The following is a 16,272-nucleotide window of genomic DNA, read 5'->3' on the forward strand; positions in this document are numbered from 1 at the left end:
GCAAACAATGTAAAAGTCCACATTAAACTGTACACCGCACTGTGGGGACCAAAGCTGACAACGAGAACAAGAGAGAATGTAGCCTGGTCAGCCGTCCTTCTCCCTGCATTCTAGAGAAAGTTAGTCTGGTGCTGCTGCTTTTATTGAGTGTAAAACAAGCCAAACAAGAGCACAGTGAATCCAGAGAAAATTTAATGTTTTCAGTACAAAAAGACAGTCTGAGGACTGCACACCTCAGGTCACGAGAATTTTAAAATGCTAAAGTGCAGTTCAAAAGTTTTATAGACCAGCACCAGACTCACTCTGCAGGGCAGCCATGGGGAAACAGAAACTCCTTTGGCACATCAGACAAGTACTTATGTAAGTATTGGAGTAAAATATGGCACTATTTTGAGCGTTTTAACTTGCGCAATGCACGTTTAATGTTTTAACAGAAATTAGCATTAGCATTGACACACAAAGACATACCTTTCTAAAAGCGGACGTTTCTTTGCATGAAGAATTCCTCTGTGAAGTTGAAAATGTTTAACATGTTCTCAATGGCATCCATCTGCAGCTCCCTGTCCACTGTCTGATTTGCCAGACTGTAGACACGCCCTGCTTTCAAAACTACCTGTTACACAGTCAAAAATACCGCCCCCTGCAGGTCGTCCCTTCTCCTGTCGTCTTTGCAGGGGGTAAACTCTTGGTGGTAGTGCCGTTCTTCCCGGTGTCTGAGGGCGAGGACGTGACCCTGAGCTGTTTGAACCGGAGCCGTTCCTTTGTGCCTGCACACTTCTACAGGGACGACCTCCAAGTGACCTCTGACCCCCGCCCCGACCTTTGCCTCCGCTCTGTTGGCTTGTCTGAGCAGGGCTGGTACAAGTGCAGCACTGGAGCCATGGAGTCGTCACCTGCTCTGCTCCAGGTCCACATCCACAGTGAGTGCTTCTAATCAGACCTATAATATGGCCTTCTGCTGGTCCCTCCACAAGAGGTTAATCAACCAAAGTTTTTCCCAGGTGTATTTGCAAAATGTGTTGTGTCCCAGTACAAATTAGGATTGTCAAAAGTACAGTGGGGCAAAAAAGTATTTAATCAGCCACCAATTGTGCAGGTTCTCCACTTAAAAAGATGAGAGAGGCCTGTAATTTACATCATAGCTTCACTTCAACTATGAGAGACAGAATGTGGGGAAAGAATCCAGGAAATCACATTGTAGGATGTTTAATGAATTAATTGGTAAATTCCTTGGTAAAATAAGTATTTAGTCACCTACAAACAAGCAGGATCGCAAGATCTCACCTCGTGGGGTCAAAATGACAGAAGAATGGTGAGCAAAAATCTCAGAACCACACGGGGCGACCTAGTGAATGACCTGCAGAGAGCTGGGACCAAAGTAACAAAGGGACCATCAGTGACACACTACACCACCAGGGACTCAAATCCTGCAGTGCCAGACGTGTCCCACTGCTTAAGACAGGACATGTCCAGGCCCGTCTGAAGTTTGATAGAAGCATTTGGATGATCCAGAAGAGGATTGGGAGAATGTTATATGGTCAGATGAAACAAAAATACAACTGTTTGGTAAAAACTCAACTTGTCGTGTTTGGAGGAGGAAGAATGCTGAGTTGCATCTAAAGAACACCAGACCTACTGTGAAGCATGGGGGTGGAAACATCATGCTTTGGGGCTGTTTTTCTGCAAAAGGACCAGGACGACTGATCCGTGTAAAGGAAAGAATGAATGGGCCCATGTATCATGAGATTTTGAGTGAAAATCTACTTCCATAAGCAAGGGCATTAAAGATGGATTTGTAAGAAGCATTTCAAGGTCCTGGAAAGGCTTAGCCAGTCTCCAGATCTCAACCTCATAGAAAATCTTTGGAGAAAGTTAAAAGTCCATGTTGTCCAGCGACAGCCCCAGAACATCCCTGCCCTCCCTCTCCCTAGAGGAGATCTGCAGGAGGAATGGGCCAAACTGTCAGCAACAGTGAAAACCTTGTGGAGACTTTCAGAAAACATTTGACCTCTGTCATTGCCTACAAAGAGTATAAAACAAAGTATTGTGATGAACTTTGACCAAATAGTTATTTTCCACCATATTTTGCAAATAAATTCTTTAAAAATCCAACAATGTGATTTTTTTTCTTTTTTTTTTCTTTTTTCTCATTCTGTCTCTCATAGTTGAAGTGAACCTATGATGAAAATTACAGCCCCCTCTCATCTTTTTAAGTGTGAGAATCACATTTGGTGGCTGACGAAATAGTTTTTTCCACACTGTATAAAAAATCAGATCATAAAACTGGTATTGAAACTAGATACTCGTTTGATCATGTATCAGTACAAAAAGCCACATTCACAGGACAGAAATGAACCTTTCCTGAAGCTTTAGAATGATCTTGAGCTGTATCTTTCACAAATATAAGACACATAGACGAGTATAAACCCATGGACCACTATGACCCTACTGCACACAGAGGGATTTTTATTATTGTATCAGAATCAGAGTTGAGTACTGAGTCTGTTCCTCAAGGTGGGTTTGAAATTATAGTATTGTAACAACACTAGTAAGGATCTACTGTAAAAGCAGCTCATGGGTTCAAAATGAGACCGATGTGTGATGTTGTAATTTCCGAGAAGCGGGAAGTTTCCTGTTAGCGTTGTAGTTGTTAGTTAGCTTTACCGTTATGCTAAAGTCTAGCCTCTAAACGGTGTGAAAAGAGCATAAAATTAAACTGATCGTGGTGAATAATGCTCAGAATACATATGGTAAGTGAGGAATAAATTTGGACCACGTTTTTGGTTTTTTTTGTTCGTTTTTTTTAGCATTTCTTTCTCCCTTATATTTGCTATTACCAAATGTACTTACTCTTTATAATTACAGTGTCTGTGCATTGTAATTAAGATCTATGCTTCATTTTAGGTAGGACAGTGAGAGACTCTACGTCTGACTCCGCCCACATGCACATGGTCTCGAGGCTGCTCTGCCTCCTGCTGGTCTTCTGCCCGTACTGCATCTCCACAGGGCTCATGGTCTCCCTGTGTCGACAACAAAGACTCAACGGTAAACACTGAAACTGAAACCTAAAGCAGGTCTAAACCAGGTCTAAAGCAGGTCTAACCCAGGTCTAACCCAGGTCTAAAGCAGGTCTAAAGCAGGTCTAAAATGGGTCTAACCCAGGTCTAAAGGAGGTCTAAAGCGGGTCTAAAGCAGGTCTAAAAGAGGTCTAAAGCCAGTCTAAACCAGGTCTAAAGCAGGTCTAAAGGAGGTCTAACCCAGGTCTAAAGGAGGTCTAACCCAGGTCTAAAGCAGGTCTAACCCAGGTCTAAAGGTGGTCTAAAGCAGGTCTAAAGCGGGTCTAAAGCCGGTCTAACCCAGGTCTAACCCAGGTCTAAAGCGGGTCTAAAGCAGGTCTAAAGCGGGTCCAAAGCAGGTCTAAAGCGGGTCTAAACCGGGTCTAAAGCGGGTCTTAAGCAGGTCTAAAGGAGGTCTAACCCAGGTCTAAAGGAGGTCTAAAGCGGGTCTAAACCGGGTCTAAATCAGGTCTAGGGATGATGGGACTTATCTTAGCTTATGAAAAACCTCAGTCCTCACTTGGGACGTCCAACCACTGTCTCTGTTTGGATCTTCTGTTTCCTAAAAGCGTCTCCATCTCTTCTCAAAAACTGTCGTATCAATCAGATTTAAATATAAAACTTCTTTTACCTGAGACAAATAAGAGTTTAGTGCTTTGATTGTTGATTCTGCAGAAATGTCTCCTTTTTTATGTGTAAGCCTCATTGTTTGTTTTTATCCAAACGGAGGTAACCTGTTCAGGGAAATAGAATAAAAAACAAGAGCCAACAGCCAGTTTATCACGTGCACAATGCAACGAGTCACATGGTTAACCTCGGCCGTGTGGTTTCCACGGCTCTGACAGATTCACTCTCTCTCACAGGACCAGTTTATCATGACACAACACCAGCCACACTAATCTGAACGCTGAGGGGATTTTACTTTAGCAACAAGTAAACATTTAGTCTCAGGGTTGTGCAATGACTTTAAAATGACAAGATCTACAAAAGAAATGTCTTGTAGAAATTATTTAAACCTGCCAAATGTTGGAGGACTGTCTTTGTTCCAGTTAAATGATACTTTTTTTTGGATAAATATGACATGATACCCAATTATTTCTACAATAAATGGTCGATTTTTGGTCATATTCTACTCCAAAAAGGCTTCTTAAAGGAGTTTCTTTAGGAATCTTTTGGCGATTTTGTCAGTAAAGCCACATATTGATTTACAGAACTCTTTTAGGTGACTACATCCCCAGAACAGGTGAAAACAGGATCTTACATCTACTGCATCGAGGAGAGAAGCTAGAACCAACGTCAGTGGGTGTGATTGACAGGTGGATTAACCAATCAGAGAGATGCACGCTCTGTTTGGGTAAAACAAAGATGGCGGGTTACGAGTACAAAAAGGGGGAAAAAAAAACAAAACAGGACTGACTAACAGCAGATTTCTGTAGAATCAACAATCGAAGCACCAACGTCGTTTTTTATTTAATCAACACTTGAGTCGTTTAAGCCAATCTTCTGTCAGATTATTAATATTTTGTCATATCAACCAGCCCTCGTGAGAAAAATGTGTTTGAGTAAGGTTGGATCAGGTAAATAGCGCCCTCTAACCAGCACATCTCTAGTTCAATACGCATTAGTGATGTGATGTTCGTGAACGATTCGGTTCTTTTGCGCGGTTCCTCAACGTGAACGGGTCGAACTGTCTCATTTGTTAAAAGAACCAAACCTTTTTTCTAATTTTTATGCATTTTTATTCTGATTAACACTGAATCAACACAAGAATCAGCACAAGACGCAGTGAAGGCGACACGAGAGAGGGATTTGTGCGCGAAAAAACATATCTGACGTCACAATAGTTAGTCTTTTGATCGTAATTATTGTAGTGTAATGTTTTATTTAGATTATGCATCATTTGAAACTCGCTCCCGCTCTCAGTTTGAGGCATTTTAAACACGTCTGAGCCTTGGTCGTTTCTGTCTGTGATGAGTTTGTAGATAAAATAAATAGTAAAAATTCTGCCATAAAATCTCCATTCATGTCTATTTATATGGAATATCAGAGAATTATATGTATTACCAGAGAATAGAACTTCAACCCACTTCACCTTTTCGTTTCTAAACAGGAAAACCACAAGTGCAGAACAAGCCCAAAGTTTCAGTCTCAGTCAAACACAAACCTGTGATGCTCCTGTGTGAGTCGCAGATGAAAATATACTTAAAATGAGATGTTTTCAGATGTGTTCATATTGTTTTTGGATCGTAGTGTTAGTTTCACTGCGGTGCTGCTGTGGAACTGGCCAAGGTAAGAAGAATTCATTAAATTAAAGTTAGTATTTTTGTTTAATAGTCTGCTGTCTGAAGCATCGAAGTTTAAATTATATTAAACTGTTGGGCCTCGTTGGGTTTTACAGAATAAGAAAGAAAAACAAATCAAAATGTAAATAATCATCATAAAATGGACATTAAAAGAGAAGAGACAGAATAAAACCCTTTCAGTCAAATGTGTCACAGTTCTGTCTGTTTGCGTGTTTTTTTCCTCAGTCCGGCTCCGTTTTTCAGTCTGTTTCGGCCCTTCTTTTGTTTTCCCTGCAGCCGCCTCTCGTTTTGTTAATCAGCCCAGGGTCGTCCATATAAACTGTTTCTGTTGTGTCAGTTCTTGCTCGATTGTTGATCAGTCAAAAGCAACTATCAATACCCTATGTCTGAAATACCCTGCTGCATTTATCCCTGTTTGAGTTTCCTCTTCCTGAGTTTATTTCTCCAGCCTGTTCCCCTTTTTGATTTCCCAGTGTTGGATGAGATTTTTGTTGATATTATATAAGACATTTTCCCTCAGTTGTTTATTTGCCTGTTTATCCATATTCTGAATTAAAAGGACACGTTCTGTTGTAGTTTCTAAAATGTTTGACTGCTGCTTTGTGTTGCATTTGAGTCCAGTTTATCTGCGTGACAATATGCACAGATAAACAGAACTAGAGCTTCATTTCTCACTCAGTCACTTCTTTAAACCGTCTGTTACCTGGGCCTGGAATGTTCCACAATGACCTTTTTACTGAGCTAAGCCCACTCTCGGAAAGAATGTTTATCAGGGTATATTTAGCAATAAAAAACTACTATTGAACACAGGCAAATGTTTAATGTGAGATTATAGAACATTCCAGGCATATGACATTTAATTTAATAATAATAACTAAAATGTTAGATGTTTTCATTATTTTACACATCTTTTACATCACAGTAACACAATGTTCTGTGTTTAGTCTCGCTGAAGGTGGCTCCTGGTATCAATCTGTTTGAAGGCAGCTTCTTTGTGCTGAAATGTGTCCCTGAAGAGCGAGCTGCAGACTGGACGGTCCACAGGAACGCCACCGCCCGCCCTGTCCCCCAGCGCTGTGGTCAGGGCTGGGGCAAATAGCTGAGTAACAGCTGTAAGGTGGGACTGGCCGTGACGTGGGACAGCGGGCTGTACTGGTGCCAGTCCACAGAGGGCGCCATCAGCAGCACAGTCGGCGTCAGAGTGGCCAGTGAGTGTTTCAGAGCTGCTCTTGGGCAAGACACTTCACCATTTTCTGCCTGGGATTTTGTCCCCCCATAGACCAAACATGTAAAACCAGCCCCCTGTGCACAACAGCAGCTGGTCCAGTCAGAGGGACAGTCCATGTGGACATTTCCACTGTCATGTGATGTTTGTGAGATTCTGCTGAAATCACTAAATCCAGACAGATCAGACAGTGACAGGGAGCGACACGAGAGAGATGTCACAGAAAACATGTTAAACACTTTATAAATGCAAAGAAAACTTCACCAAAGGAAACTTCTGCTTTTAAAGATACATCTTTATGTGTTAATGCTAATTTTGGAGCCTGAAAAATATTTAAATAACGCCACAAACTGAAATAAACTACACTTTAAAACAATTGGGTCATCTTTACTACAAATTTGTTTTGTTATGTTACCTTAATGTTTTAATAGAAGTTAGCATTAGCACTGACACAAAGATGTACCTTTTTGAAAACAAAAGTTTTCTTTTGTGAAGTTTTCTTCACATTTGTGTTTGTCTGACGTCCACCTGCAGCTCCACTGCCTGATCTGTTGGGATTTAGTGATTTTCACACGGTGATGGGAGGAGTCAGGGCCTGATGCACCTGCTCCTGAATGAACCCGATCATGAACAGCACAGAGCGTGAACCCAAAGACTCTGGAGACAGTTTGAGTTTGAAAAAGATGTTCTACAGATCATAAGTGTTTATTCAGTCTTTCACATTGAACTAATGTGTCTAAATTTATCAGCACAAATGAACACAAACATAAAATATTAGGCCAGTTTCAGGCTTTTGTATTTCCCACACAGGGGGTGCTCGAGTTGTAGACCCCCCTCCTCTCCTACATTCAACCTTTTACAAAAATACCGCCCCCTGCAGGTCATCCCTTCTCCTGTCGTCTTTGCAGGGGGTAAACTCTTGGTGGTAGTGCCGTTCTTCCCGGTGTCTGAGGGCGAGGACGTGACCCTGAGCTGTTTGAACCGGAGCCGTTCCACCGTGTCCGCACACTTCTACAAGGACGACCTCCAAGTGACCTCTGACCCCCGCCCCGACCTCCGCCTCCGCGCTGTGAGCTGGTCTGAGCGGGGCTCGTACAAGTGCAGCACTGGAGCCACGGAGTCGTCACCCGTTCTGCTGCAAGTCCACAACCGCAGTGAGTAAGAAAACATCTGAATACTTCTAGTTTTTCCAGGTATATTAACAAAATTTGTCATCAAAAGTATCAAAAATCAGATACTAATCGATGCTAAAACTGTGTGGAGAGGTGAGCGGAGAGACTGACTAAATAAACTGCCTAATCAAATAATTAAAACCAACAATGCCACTGCGCAAATACCAGAAAATAAAATGAACTAAAGAGGAAACGGTCGCACAGGCTCGTTAATGGACTGGACAGAGGGTTCATTTAGAAAAAAAGGATGTATAATGTACTGTTTCGTTTAAAGGTTTGAGGTAAACAGTCACATGACACACTTCTATACTGGAGCCAGGTTCAGCAAGACCCAGAAGTGTGAAACGTCAGAGGGCGCAAGGCAAGACAGAGTGTCGTTTTATCGGCGACACCTGGTGGCCGTCGTCTAAATAAAGAGTGTTTTTTATTGTGGTATCAGAATCGGTATTGAGTATTGAGTCTATTCCTTGAAGTTGAGTTTGAAATAGTTCGTTGTGTGGTGTCTCCATCTCATACCGTTTTATTTTCTGAGAAGCAAGAAGTGCACTGTTAGCAGGCTAATTGGTGTTAGCTTATAAACTCATCATGGTGAGTAATGCACAGAATAAATAAGGTAAGTGAGGAACAACTTTGGACGACTAAACGAATGAACTCTCAGAAGTTATAGCGTATGTGTGTGTAAAAGTTCTGCTTGATTTTTAGGTTGGACAGAGACAGAGGTCCCTCCCACAAGCTCTACGTCTGACTCCGCCCACATGCACATGGTCTCGAGGCTGCTCTGCCTCCTGCTGGTCTTCTGCCCGTACTGCATCTCCACAGGGCTCATGGTCTCCCTGTGTCGACAACAAAGACTCAACGGTAAACACTGAAACTGAAACCTGAACCAGGTCTAAAGCAGGTCTAAAGCAGGTCTAAAGCAGTACAAATTGTGCTGTACAAATAAACTTGCCTTGCCTTCATGTATTTTTATATCATTCTGTACTGTAAAAAAAATAATAAATAAATAAAAAAAGTTGTTCTTGTTGTTGTTATTATTAGTATTATTATTATTATCATTATTATTATTTATTTATTTTTCCTCCATGTGTATTTTTATATCATTTCACTCACTTTTCTTTTTTTGTCCCATATTTGAAGCTTGAGCGCTCAGAACATGGCTGTTTTCACCTACATCCTACCTCCACCCACTGAGCTGCGGGTCTGTTTTTGAGGAGGAAATAACATTACCAATAAACATATATCCAAAAACACTGAAACGTATTTGATTGTTACTATACTGGTAATTGTAATACTTAAAAACTTACATAGATATTTCACAAAACATTGAAAGATGAGTGTTTATTTTTATTTTATTACTTGACGTGGCATTTCTTTTTTTTGTTTCTGACTGGGCTGACACGCAGGGTAGAAATGTAAGCAGCCAGTCAAGAGGATCTCAGTGTTCATGTGACAAAGAAAAGCCTCTTCAGTCCAGATAAAAAAACAAAAAACAGAAAAACATGTCTAAGATGTCTAAGATCTGTCGGTGTCACCTGCTAGTCACCATGGAGATAGATAATACCATACTGTGGGACATTCCAGACAAACCAATAATAAGAGTCAAGCTGGTGAGTCAAGCTAGAACATAAAAGTTACGTAGTTGACCTTTAAATTGAATCATTAAAGCATTGGTCTAAAAGTGAACATAAAAATACATTTGGATCTGTAGAAGTTGCCTGTCGACTAAAAAGATGTTGGAATTAGACATGGGAGGATATGGAAATGTGTTAGCACGATTATCATGGCGAAAATAATTGCGGTTAATAATTATATCCCGATAATTATCAAAATTGTTGACAGTTAAAAAACAAAACAAAAAAACAGGATATGAATACTTATCATTTTAATGTTTAAATATGGACTTAACAACTTGTATCGAGAGAATATCAGTGTTTATTTTGGTTGAAGATTCTCACAATTACGAATGATTATGATAAACAATAATATCACAATAAAACGATATTATTGTTTACTGCGCCCCGTCCCTCGTTGGAAAGCTCTTAAATCTGTGGAGGAAAATGCTGCTTACGTTACACCACAAAAAATGAAACAACACCTTTTGTCAGTTCAAGTCTAACCCAAAGTCTGGATGTTTAAGAGAAGTCCGTTCTTCCTCGCCACCTCTTTACCAAATACTATGTCAGATTATGTCTACCACGCAAGCGCTCATCTCACAAACGCACGCAATGCCCTGAAGATGTTCCTATAGCAGACATAATTAACTATTCAATACTGAGGTGACTACAGAGTTTAAACTAGACTCTCAATCGCTCCGACTTTGACAGAATTGAACCATCAGTTAGGCTCATGGGACGATCGGTCTGAGCCAACGCCTGGCTCTGTGCGCAGTTTTCCGTAATCCTCTAAGCTTCCTTTCTTTTGGGCCTTCCAGATTCTTACAGATTGCGTCGACAAGTTTGGTTAGGTTCCCGTCCAGGATTGATATTGCCACCGTAATTTTATATTCCCCCTGGCACATGTCCTTAATCGCATGTCTAGCCACCTTTTTGATGTTTTTCTTTTTGGCTTTCACGACTATATTCATTTCAGGCAATCTTGCTGTCAACTCCTTCAGTAGATTGGTTGACAGTTCTTCATTGTGGAACTCTGGTTCAAACAAGTATCTGATAACCTTTTCCACCAAGTAAACGCAGTCTTCCTTGGCCCATACTTGTTCGGATCCAGTCCTGAAAACCTTTTGCGTGAAATTAAGAGCAGACTGTGAACTGGAAGTATCATTACAACACGAGAACAGTGTGTCTTCCACGTAAACAAAGGGCACGACCATGTCCTGGGGGTGTTGGATCGGTAGGTTACGTCTCTGCTCTGTGGTCACTGGAAGCTGTGGGGATGGTGGGAATTGTGTGGACTGGTGTGGAGAATCTGAAGGAATGTGAAGACTGATTGTATCGCTACAAATCGACGCCGTTTCATTCACGCAAACAAAGGGCACGACCATGTCCTGGGGGTGTTGGATCGGTAGTTCCACAATACTTTCCGAATCAGTGTCCGTCATTTCTGTTGCTACAGTTGGGACCACTTTTGGAGGTACTGGGAGGATTTCTTTCGGTGTAACATATACTACCTCGGGCTCTCTGCTCTTTCTGTGTCGATCGCACCTTTGGTTGGACATGTCTCTTAATGACTCAGACTCTGTGCTCTTGGTTCTGTCGTCCACCTGCAGCGCTGGCTTCTTCTTTAGGGTTGACTTTAACGCTGAAGGTGTAACACATCTCTGAGGGTTTCTGACGTTTGCAGAGCGCTGAAGTACCCTTGTAACACGCAGCATCGCTTTCACTGTGTCTTTATCCATTTTGTAGTCTCTCCATTCACCTAAAGACAGCTTCCCCTTTGTTTCCACCTTGCTGACACACAGAGTCAGGTTAATCTTTTTTGTCACCTCTCTACTGATGAAGTTACATAGTTTTTCCATTGAAGAGTCAGTGAACCCAAAAATCTCAGTCAAACTCTCTAGGACGCCATCGCGAACTGCATTTTCCACAGTTTCTTCAGAAACAAAGTATGGACGTTCTGGTTTCACACAGAAAACTATGTCATTGAATGGAGCCAAAATATAACCTGCTATGGTGTCAATGATGTCTAGTAGCATTCCTCCCACAATCCGTCTGGACTTTTTATCAGAAAAGTCCACAGACTGAATGTGGGAGTAGATGGCCCACACCTTAGGTTTGATGTCCCTCATTGTGACCTGAGGTACAAACCTATTAAATGGTGAGTGATCCTTGACTTTGTCTTTCAAGTTACTCATCATCTGTTCATGGTGTAGGTCAAGTTCCTCTGCAGTCATAGCAGTACTGCACCGATAAGTCCGTCCAAGGTCCATCTCTGCCTCTACCTGTTCAATCTTTTTAACCGTTATGGCTTTCGGCACAACTTCCACAATACTTTCCAAATCAGTGTCCGTCATTTCTGTTGCTACAGTTGGGACCACTTTTGGAGGTACTGGGAGGATTTCTTTCGGTGTAACATGTACTACCTCGGGCTCTCTGCTCTTTCTGTGTCGATCGCACTTTTGGTTGGACATGTCTCTTAATGACTCAGACTCTGTGCTCTTGGTTTTGTCGTCCACCTGCAGCGCTGGCTTCTTCTTTAGGGTTGACTTTAACGCTGAAGGTGTAACACATCTCTGAGGGTTTCTGACGTTTGCAGAGCGCTGAAGTACCCTTGTAACACGCAGCATCGCTTTCACTGTGTCTTTATCCATTTTGTAGTCTCTCCATTCACCTAAAGACAGCTTCCCCTTTGTTTCCACCTTGCTGACAGACAGAGTCAGGTTAATCTTTTTTGTCACCTCTCTACTGATGAAGTTACATAGTTTTTCCATTGAAGAGTCAGTGAACCCAAAAACCTCAGTCAAACTCTCTAGGACGCCATCGCGAACTGCATTTTCCACAGTTTCTTCAGAAACAAAGTATGGACGTTCTGGTTTCACACAGAAAACTATGTCATTGAATGGAGCCAAAATATAACCTGCTATGGTGTCAATGATGTCTAGTAGCATTCCTCCCACAATCCGTCTGGACTTTTTATCAGAAAAGTCCACAGACTGAATGTGGGAGTAGATGGCCCACACCTTAGGTTTGATGTCCCTCATTGTGACCAGAGGTACAAACCTATTAAATTGTGAGTGATCCTTGACCGTTATGGCTTTCGGCACAACTTCCACAATACTTTCTAAATCAGTGTCAATCATTTCTGCTGGTATTTTCTGGCGTCTAACATAACAAAATATATAATAATAATAATTCCCTGGCTGGGGATTAATAAAGTATCTATCTATCTAATTCACAAGTAAAGTGCAAACACACATTATGACATCATAAAGAATATGATATGATGTCCTAAAGTTGCTCCGGGATACCGTTCCCGTGACAACACAGCATTCTAGAAGCCCATAGTTTAAATGATGCTGGAGGCTCAGAGTTCTGTGTTGGAATGTGCAGTTTACAGCAGACTGCAGATCTGATCAGCTGCTGAACGGCCAATATCTCTATAATTACTGGGCCTATTCACATGAAACAAAAACTGACACAAAGATCAATGTAGTCTCTGTCCGTATTGTCACGGCCCGTCTTGGTCGCCCCCTTGTGGCCGTGTCTATGCAGGTGAAGCTGGGGAGTGGCTCTGGCCGTGCGTGTGTCGAGGGCTCGACGCACAGCACCTGTATTGTGACATTTCCAAACCTCATGAAGCTACTTTAAAGTATTGACACTTTTTATAAATAAATACTAAATGAATCAGCAACTGTTGTTTTGTTTATTTTTGGGTCATAGCTTAAAGCCAGTGTATGACGGTATAAACCAGGAAGTTTTCAACACCAATTGTCGTTTTTGTTTGTAGAGCCAATCCCCAACAAACAATGGATTTTCTGTTGGGATATTTCTTTCTAAAACAGTAAATATTCCCTAGAGAAACTTAAGCTTATTCCCTACATCTGGAATTATGAAAACTGCAAACTGACCTTTGACCTGTGCGCTGGGTAAGTCCAATAACAAGCTGTTTTAACCTTAGAGTGGAGAAAGCTCACTGCAGGATCACTGTAAACAACACACTGCAGTTATTATAGAAAAAAAACTATCTTTGCACTGATTCTCCATGTTTAGTCCTGACTCTGGACCAGCAGGAGGCCGGTCCCTTACGTCCTCCTCATGTGAGATGGTTCATGTGGCTCATGTGGGAGATGTTCTTTGGTGCTGGTCCATGGAGAGACTTGTTCACACTGAGCTGCTCTGAGCCACAGGAGCCACAGACCTGAGCACAGGACACATGTGTGAAGTACTTCCTGGTTCTAGTCAGGACCCGAGCAGCAGTGTTCTGGTCGTCTTATAAACGCTAATGTGGAATTCTTTTTTTTGTTGTGTCAGTTTGAACACTCTGTTGACAATATTAACTGATTTGCACATTTGAGTTTCTTGCACAACCGAGTAAAAAAATAATAAAGGTAAATAACAGTGTTCTCTCATCATGTGTTGACTAGTTATATTTTAGTTGATTTGTGCGTGTTTGAGTAATTCTGTATTGTCCCATATTTGAAGCTTGAGCGCTCAGAACATGGCTGTTTTCACCTACATCCTACCTCCACCCACTGAGCTGCGGGTCTGTTTTTGAGGAGGAAATAACATTACCAATAAACATATATCCAAAAACACTGAAACGTATTTGATTGTTACTATACTGGTAATTCTAATACTTAAAAACTTACATAGATTTTTCACAAAACATTGAAAGATGAGTGTTTTTGTTTGTTTTTTTTTACTTGACGTGGCATTTCTTTTTTTTGTTTCTGACTGGGCTGACACGCAGGGTAGAAATGTAAGCAGCCAGTCAAGAGGATCTCAGTGTTCATGTGACAAAGAAAAGCCTCTTCAGTCCAGATAAAAAAACAAAAAACAAAAAAACATGTCTAAGATGTCTAAGGTCTGTCGGTGTCACCTGCTAGTCACCATGGAGATAGATAATACCATACTGTGGGACATTCCAGACAAACCAATAATAAGAGTCAAGCTGGTGAGTCAAGCTAGAACATAAAAGTTACGTAGTTGACCTTTAAATTGAATCATTAAAGCATTGGTCTAAAAGTGAACATAAAAATACATTTGGATCTGTAGAAGTTGCCTGTCGACTAAAAAGATGTTGGAATTAGACATGGGAGGATATGGAAATGTGTTAGCACGATTATCATGGCGAAAATAATTGCGGTTAATAATTATATCCCGATAATTATTAAAATTGTTGACAGTTAAAAAACAAAACAAAAAAACAGGATATGAATACTTATCATTTTAATGTTTAAATATGGACTTAACAACTTGTATCGAGAGAATATCAGTGTTTATTTTGGTTGAAGATTCTCACAATTACGAATGATTATGATAAACAATAATATCACAATAAAACGATATTATTGTTTACTGCGCCCCGTCCCTCGTTGGAAAGCTCTTAAATCTGTGGAGGAAAATGCTGCTTACGTTACACCACAAAATGAAACAACACCTTTTGTCAGTTCAAGTCTAACCCAAAGTCTGGATGTTTAAGAGAAGTCCGTTCTTCCTCGCCACCTCTTTACCAAATACTATGTCAGATTATGTCTACCACGCAAGCGCTCATCTCACAAAAGCACGCAATGCCCTGAAGATGTTCCTATAGCAGACATAATTAACTATTCAATACTGAGGTGACTACAGAGTTTAAACTACACTCTCAATCGCTCCGACTTTGACAGAATTGAACCATCAGTTAGGCTCATGGGACGATCGGTCTGAGCCAACGCATGGCTCTGTGCGCAGTTTTCCGTAATCCTCTAAGCTTCCTTTCTTTTGGGCCTTCCAGATTCTTACAGATTGCGTCGACAAGTTTGGTTAGGTTCCCGTCCAGGATTGATATTGCCACCGTAATTTTATATTCCCCCTGGCACATGTCCTTAATCGCATGTCTAGCCACCTTTTTGATGTTTTTCTTTTTGGCTTTCACGACTATATTCATTTCAGGCAATCTTGCTGTCAACTCCTTCAGTAGATTGGTTGACAGTTCTTCATTGTGGAACTCTGGTTCAAACAAGTATCTGATAACCTTTTCCACCAAGTAAACGCAGTCTTCCTTGGCCCATACTTGTTCGGATCCAGTCCTGAAAACCTTTTGCGTGAAATTAAGCGCAGACTGTGAACTGGAAGTATCATTACAACACGAGAACAGTGTGTCTTCCACGTAAACAAAGGGCACGACCATGTCCTGGGGGTGTTGGATCGGTAGGTTACGTCTCTGCTCTGTGGTCACTGGAAGCTGTGGGGATGGTGGGAATTGTGTGGACTGGTGTGGAGAATCTGAAGGAATGTGAAGACTGATTGTATCGCTACAAATCGACGCCGTTTCATTCACGCAAACAAAGGGCACGACCATGTCCTGGGAGTGTTGGATCGGTAGTTCCACAATACTTTCCGAATCAGTGTCCGTCATTTCTGTTGCTACAGTTGGGACCACTTTTGGAGGTACTGGGAGGATTTCTTTCGGTGTAACATGTACTACCTCGGGCTCTCTGCTCTTTCTGTGTCGATCGCACTTTTGGTTGGACATGTCTCTTAATGACTCAGACTCTATGCTCTTGGTTTTGTCGTCCACCTGCAGCGCTGGCTTCTTCTTTAGGGTTGACTTTAACGCTGAAGGTGTAACACATCTCTGAGGGTTTCTGACGTTTGCAGAGCGCTGAAGTACCCTTGTAACACGCAGCATCGCTTTCACTGTGTCTTTATCCATTTTGTAGTCTCTCCATTCACCTAAAGACAGCTTCCCCTTTGTTTCCACCTTGCTGACACACAGAGTCAGGTTAATCTTTTTTGTCACCTCTCTACTGATGAAGTTACATAGTTTTTCCATTGAAGAGTCAGTGAACCCAAAAACCTCAGTCAAACTCTCTAGGACGCCATCGCGAACTGCATTTTCCACAGTTTCTTCAGAAACAA

General features: G+C 41.5%; 1 long non-coding RNA gene across 1 annotated transcript; it reads left to right on the forward strand.

Moving 5' to 3' along the window:
- Positions 1-5,219: 5,219 nt before the first annotated feature.
- LOC129457123 (uncharacterized) lies at positions 5,220-8,670 on the forward strand. The gene is made up of 4 exons (XR_008649109.1): positions 5,220-5,345; positions 6,304-6,567; positions 7,493-7,738; positions 8,459-8,670. It is a non-coding gene; the product is annotated as an uncharacterized LOC129457123 (long non-coding RNA).
- The last annotated feature ends 7,602 nt before the right edge of the window (positions 8,671-16,272 follow it).

Source organism: Periophthalmus magnuspinnatus, chromosome 18 (genome assembly GCF_009829125.3).
Source record: "Periophthalmus magnuspinnatus isolate fPerMag1 chromosome 18, fPerMag1.2.pri, whole genome shotgun sequence".
Taxonomy (NCBI): Eukaryota; Metazoa; Chordata; class Actinopteri; order Gobiiformes; family Gobiidae; genus Periophthalmus; species Periophthalmus magnuspinnatus.